This window comes from Enhydra lutris, unplaced genomic scaffold (genome assembly GCF_002288905.1).
Source record: "Enhydra lutris kenyoni isolate GAN:26980312 unplaced genomic scaffold, ASM228890v2 scaffoldscaffold2, whole genome shotgun sequence".
NCBI lineage: Eukaryota > Metazoa > Chordata > Mammalia > Carnivora > Mustelidae > Enhydra > Enhydra lutris.
Window position 1 is genome coordinate 84872260 of NW_019154086.1, and position 7645 is coordinate 84879904.

General features: G+C 35.3%; 1 pseudogene; it reads right to left on the reverse strand.

The window, feature by feature from the left end:
* Positions 1–5811: 5811 nt before the first annotated feature.
* Positions 5812–6369, reverse strand: LOC111146728 (annotated as a pseudogene).
* Between the last annotated feature and the right edge of the window lie 1276 nt (positions 6370–7645).

A 7645-nucleotide genomic window follows, 5' to 3' on the forward strand; every position in this document is an offset into this window, starting at 1 on the left:
TACAGTCCCAAGTGGCCATCTTATCCGCTTTCTTTTACTCATTTTGTATCTTGGCAACATTTCTGTCATCACTGAAAAAATTGTTCAGGGGGAAAGAAAACCACAATATCTAAATATTAAGAAAGTGTTACTATAGTCCAAGAGTTAAAGAGTAACAATGTGGAGGTTGTATGTTTTTAAAAAGATTACTTGATACTACTTTCAAGGGTGTGATGGGGCTTGATATTAAGATACAAATTCAATATATATTAATCCAGAAATAAACAAAGATACTAGCTCTTCGAATGCACACAATTACTTAACAATTACTCTAAATTTAAATAATATATATTTCCCAGAAAACTGCTGATAATGCTTTTATGTACATGTATATGAACTTTCTTTTAGTATTATATTACAATAATCATGACACTTTTAAAATAATAAGAGTGACTACAACATCAACTGCTAAATACACAGGCAGAGTATATAGATGTATTTGGTAATGTAAATTTTATAATTACCACACTATAATGAAAGATATTTAATCACACCATACATATGTTATTCTTACACAATATCACTGTTCTTTCAGATTGGGGCTGTGGTATATGGAGGTTTCCATCAGTTATTTTTATGGGTTTGTTTGAGCTTCTCATTTTCTCTGTCTTAAAACACTTGAAACGTAGCATAACATCTCTTTCCTTTGACCTCTTCTGACAAATTAAATATTCAACAACCCTGAAGCATCCATTACCCTTGAGATGACATCATGATCTCAACAACACTCCTTTAGGCAAATCAACATAATTACCGCACATCTAGAACATACAGAGCTTCTTCTTAGACAAGGCAGTGAGAGTCTCTGCTATTAAGAGGTCAAGATTAGGTTTAAAGGGTACAGGTTTTAGATTCAGCACTTTACTTAATGTCTGTAACAAATATCTCCCTTTAATTAATAAATGCAGAAAGATGAAGTTATAAACTCCATATTTATAGGGTATGATGGGAATTAATATTCTATAACATCTATTTTGCATATCAAGGCATTGACCAAAATACCTTTTCCCCCAGTTTTTTCAAGGAGTAAAGGTAGGTGATAGGTAAACTGAAGCACTTCCTAATAGGTATCCCACTTAAGGGGACAAAGGGATGTGCTCACTCATTATCAATGATAGTGTTACTGGTGTATCTGATCATACAGCTAGACTTTTTTTTTTAAGATTTTATTTATTCACTTGACAGACAGAGAGAGATCACAGTAGGCAGAGAGGCAGGCAGAGAGAGAGGAGGAAGCAGGCTCCCCGCTGAGCAGAGAGCCCAATGCGGGGCTCTATCCCAGGACCCTGGGATTATGACCTGAGCCAAAGGCAGAGGCTTAACCCACTGAGCCACCCAGGCGCCCCTATACAGCTAGACTTCTTAACTCAGGTCTTATTTGTAGTGGATTCCAGATATTCTAATGATGTCCTAATGACTATCTGAAAACAACAATAAGAACAGCAACAATATTCTCAAACAAGCCCTTATAGAAAATTTGTTCTGTGCCAAGCACTATTCTAAATGTTTTTAGATTAGTTAGTTCACTTACTTCCTTACAGTCAATGGAGGTAATATTATTCTTTTTTAAAGATTTATTTATTTATTTTGAGAGAGAAAGAGCACAAGTGTGGGGGAGGAGGGGCAGGGGAAGAGGGAGAGAGAGAGAATCTCAAGCAGACTCCCTGCTAAGCATGGTGCTCGGCTGGGGGCTGAGTCCCAAGACCCTGAGATCATGACCAGAGTTGAAATTGGGAGTCAGATGCTTAACAAATTGAGCCACCCAAGCGCCCCTAGAAGTAATATTATTAACTCATTTAGAGATGAGGAAAGTATGGTGAAGAGGGATTTACTTATCTTGCTCAAGGTCACAGAGCTTGGGGAGAATCCAACCCAAGGAAATTTATACATATAAACACAACTAAACTATATTGGGCATTAAAGAGATGTTTTAAATCACCTTTTTATTATATTATATTATATCATATTTTCCACAAGAAAGATTACAAGACTGGAGGAGTGATAATTACCTATGACATTATCCAACAGGTATTTCTTAGTTATATTGGGTATTGTGGTGGATGCAAATTAGAAAGACATGAATGACAGCCTATATGAAATTTGAAGAACCTAATGCAAAAAGCAAGTTTTCTGAAAGTGCTCTATTATTATAAACAGTTTCCACTCACATCAAGTAAGATAATTAAAATATATGAGATACAGAAATTTTCAATTGTTTCTGTAACTCTCATCTATATATTCTTATAACATTAGCAGTTATAAAGATATATTTAAAGCAGTGTTATTTGACTATTTTATAATTTTACTCTAGTTTGTTTCTTTCTGTTAATTTAAGTCTACACAATGTTCAAAGTACTTCCCTGACCCATTTCTATTTAAATGCCCCTGAAATCTGTAGCAGTCTGCTTTTCTGACTAACCTTCAGATTATCTACCATGAAGCCTTCCCTGAAAACTTATGTATAAATGATTTTAAAGTATGTGATTGAAAATACTCACTTAATATCAATTAATTATGCCCAACTGTATATTCATATTTTACTGAAGTTTTTATGTATTATTTCTTGAAGGCTGGTTGTCGGATTTAATTTTTTCATCATTCCAAGAAGCTCTAATATAATTTTCTCCATGATGGAAATATTCCATAATTGTGCCATACAATATAGTTGGCACTAGACACATAATGGCTATTGAGCACTTAAAATGTGACTAGAGAGACTGACAATTTAATTTTTAATTTTATTGACTTTTAATTAATTTAAATTTAAAGTTAGTCACATGTGGCTAGTAGCAGCCTATTAATAATGTACATCTATAGTGATGTACACAGAATAGATATTTAATAAGTTCTGTGGAATAAATGAATGAGAGAGTGAATGCATTCACAAAACTTCTCAGGTTCCTAAGAAAGATCTATCCATACCCAAACTTTAATTTTCAAAACTATGACAGACCATTTACGGAAGCAAACCTTCTGGAGATTTACAATCTTAGAATGATAAAGTTAGCCTAGGAGGATAGTCTCCATCATTCCTCCATTCAAACTCTTACTTGATAAATAAGAGACAACTGAGTCCAGGGAAGAGAAGTTTTCTTGTTTCAAAACTAGATTGTGAAGAATCAAGACAAGGAGCTCAGGTACTTTTGTTCTGAGGGCAGTACTACTTGCCATAATATTCTAAAATTTTATGGGTAATTAACCTCTGTATATGATCTCCCCGGGGGACTGTAAATTTAGTCTAGTGTTTTGTTTTGGAGTTGCCTGGAAGCAGAGAGACCCCAAGGCAAGGATTAGAATGTAGGTGATTTACTTGAGCTACCGTTATGAACAACACCAACAGGAGAATGAAATAGGGAATGTTAGGTATCACAGTGAAAAGTATTATCAAGACAGATACTATGGACACTAAAGCATAGTCCTGTGAGGAAAATTCTGGATATAGTTTAAAATGCATACTTCAGAATTATCCCAGTTTGGCAAAGGGAGGTGTCAAAGGAGGAAGTTGGTCTATTTGTCTGCTCTGATCAGCCAAACCTCCCAGGCTTTCGGAAATCAGTAGAGCTCAATGATGAAGTAAGGCAGAAGACATATTGGTGGGACATCTCCAGTTTGTGTTCTTGTGTTCTACTTAGTTTTTAGTGCAGATTCAAACTATAGTAGTTGTTCAATTAATAAGATCACATATAGTTCTTTTTATCATTAAATCATAGAATCTTGACAAAATAAGAACTTTAGAAGATAAAAAGTACTTTGTATCCCAGGAGCTAACATAGTGTCTAGCACAAAATAAGTGATTTCCAAATTACTGTCATAACTTAATCTTGTCAACATAATAGACAAAAGAACAACATAATATTTTGATAATTTATTGCTTCTACTACTCTCAGCAATAAATACTAATTGATCATTAACTACCTATTTCTAAATAATTGTCATACATCAATGTATTATTCCCACCACAATACTATGTTAAATATACTATTTATTATCATATCATACTATAATAAAGAATAAATGGTTTTTTAAGTGTTTTCTTTTGAAAAAACTTATGTGTACATTATGACATTTTGAAATTAGTATTTATAATTTAATGCATTATTTTTATTTCTAATATGGGATTTCTTTTATATTGGGGTCATTTTTGTATTTTAAAGCTGGAGATGGAAGCCCATGGACTTTGATTTCTCTTAACCAGCACTATGTTTAATGTTAGCTGCAAAATTAGTTGTTTTCTGAAGTATACAATGCAGATATGGCCATGAAAAAAAAATCAAAGTTTGGAAGAACACATGCAGTTGGGAAAAAAAAATACTACTTCTCCCCTTAAGTTTATTTTTCCAAAGAAGAAGGTGCTTGCTATCACCACCTACACTACACACTGAGCTCCTAGTAGATATAGTAGATGCGATGCCTACTATATTTCCTTGACTTTATTTTATTTCATTTTTTGAAGAAGAAAATCTTTTTATTAATCACAACATGAAATTGATTTGACATCCCATTAGGATCAAGCATCGATAAATAATGCTGTTATAAAATTTACATCCATTCTGGAGGAAAATATTACATTATTAGGCCTCTTTTGAAAGGTTTTTATGGAATGGTTTTAGTAAACCTTTTCTTTTTCAACAGTAAATAGCATGTATTTTCAAACTGTGCTAAAAAGCACTTAGTAAAACAACTATAAAATCTATAATCATTAACAACTGGCAGGACTAGGACTATTCTGTTAAACATTAAGAACCATATTCCTGTTTTAGCTATTACATCAATGCCCCTTTTTCATTGGTAAAGCAAACACTTTCTGGGAGTGCCATGATGATTAGTAAGTTTCCTCAGTTATTGATGCTTGCTTCCTCAAGGCTCAAATGAGTTTCCTCCCCAGTTTCACTCTCCTGGAGTAGAAACAAGTAACTTTGGGTTTTGTAGAGAGGGAGGTTAATATTTTTAAATTCAGCTACTGAAATTTTCTAACTGATAATTTACAAAGGAAATGAATTGTTATAGGAATAAGTTTGTGAACTACTCCCAGTTTTGAAATAAAAAGGCTTCAGAATAACTTCTCAAACTTACCTTTCCATTCTGGCACACGACTTGGGAATCCTAACATGTCTGATCCTCATTGCTGTAATTCTTCTATCAGCTACCTTTTGCCCTCAATAAGGGTTAGGATTGTGGTTTCAAACAACTTTTGCATAGAAAGAATCTTTAAGTCAGTTTTCTTTTCACTGAATTGAGATTTTTTTTTTCATGTAGGTGCCTGTGGAAGGTAATGTAAACATACACACACACATATATATATACATACATTTGCATATTCATGTGGGTGTGTATGTATGTGTTTTATTTTTTTAAAGATTTTATTTATTTATTTGACAGGCAGAGATCACAAGTAGGCAGAGAGGCAGGCAGAGAGAGAGAGGGAGAAGCAGGCGTCCCACTGAGCAGAGAGCCCAATGTGGGGCTCGATCCCAGGACCCTGAGATCATGACGTGAGCTGAAGGCAGGGGCTTTAACCCACTGAGCCACCCAGGCACCCCTGAATGTATGTGTTTTTAAAGTAAATTAGTTTCAGGGCTCTTGGGTGGCTCAATGGGTTAAGCATCTTCCTGCTCAGCGGGGAGTCTGCTTCTTCCTTTCCTTCTGCCCCTCTTGGCTGCTCATGCTCTCTCTTTTTCAAATAAATAAATAATAATAAATAAAAAAAAAATAAAGTAAGTTACTTTTACCAGTAGAATAAAACTAAACTACAGGGACAACTCTGAGGACAGATTAGTCTTCCTCACAACTCCTCAAGGTTGGGGAAGGCAGGTACAATTCTCCAAGGGAGGTGATGAGGCTGTGGTAAGACTTTTCATCATCCAACCGTCTGGCCCTGCCAGGCCTCACCCCACAGTGATATGCACATCCGCTTCCTCAGAAGACACCTCTAGAGTCATGTCTGTCAGAAACAAGATGTTGATGGTTGACCACCGATGGCTGTTTGCAATCTTTTGGTAACTCTCTCCATGTTACATCCTATCTTGGTATCAAAGCGACCATCATCAAGCTCAAGAATATCTCAGCTTGTAGAATGACCAAATAATAGCTCTGGGCCTCTACATTTCCTGAAGACAAGATATACACCTTCATTCCAGCCTCAGTCCATTTCCTGACTGCGGGAACTACATCTTCAAAGAACTCTGTTTTCATGCCCCCAGCTGTGAAGGCAGCTCTCCACAAACAGCCCTGCCTCTGTCTGAGCACTCTAGTCTTTTGCTTCAGAGACATCTGGCAGCACATGTTATCCATCACAGCCTGGATCATCTGCTGCAGGTCATCTGCTCCATTCCCAGATGTGGCAGATGTGACCAAATGGAAACTGCTGATATGCTTCTAATTAAACTAATAAAACTAAAATAGATACATTGGGGCAGTGGTTTCTAAAGCTTGTACAAGCATAGCTTGTTCAGCTGATTGTGCACATCTTTTCTCAGGACCACGTTCAGTGAAGAGATTTCATGTTGGTCACTTGAAATTCATCATGGCGGGAGTAGTCACACCACGGGAATCATCTGTGTTACAGACTGAGTTGCCCCCTTCTCCATCCTGTCGTTAAACAGTAAGCAGCACCATTTACGAGTGTACCACCACATGGCCAAGACCATGAGATATCCCAGAACTCATAACTAATTTAATTTAACATCAGATTTATTCACAGAAGTAACTTCACTTGTGCAATGTATAAGAATTAGGTGACAAAGTGTTTTTTTCTGGAACCACAACAACAGAAACACCCACATGAATCCTAAGATGAGGTGTTGCTTTCTATAATACTGTCTCTACAGCCTGAGGAAATAATGATGGAGATTAGGAGTGTCCAGACTGATATTTTTATTGCAACTAAATATTTTTCTCTTTAATTCTGGGACCATCACAATGTTTCCAATTTTCATTTTGTTAATGAAATCACTAGAAAAAAATCTCTTGTCATCTCCCATCCTAATTTCATGACTGAAAGAACATTTAATACTAAGAAAAGTAAAATAAAAATATCTAATCTCTAAATACATTACAATTCTTCCTAGGAAAGAAAATTTTGCAGTCCTATACTACCATTTACTACGTATTAGTATAAGCTTTGTCACAAGCTGGCTGAGTACTTTGGAGCCCTCACACAATAATTATATTAATTTTTCTTAAAAATAAGTCATCAAAAGAAGAATATTCTGAAGAAAAAAAAAAGATAATATCAAGCTGTGAACTATGTTGAGAGTGCTTCAGTTGCCAGACGGAATACTTAGTTGCAATGACAAAGACCATAGGGTGTCTGTATCTCTCTTAGCTAAGGATGACTTTTCAGATTATCTAAATTTGTGACTTCTTTCTCTAAGCTCACTCAAGTACATTTCTTATAAGAAAACATTTTTCAGTATTATTTTTATACACAGACTATATGGCAATCTCCAAACACAAGTATGTAGTCTCCTTTCCAGTTATCTTTCACTAAAATTAATAGTTATTTTAATTCATCTCTTAGTCTCATGTACATTTCACTCAGTGTGATCCTTTCTGTGTATTGGTAACATGTAGTTTCAGAATGAGCTACATGAGAACTCTATCTAGA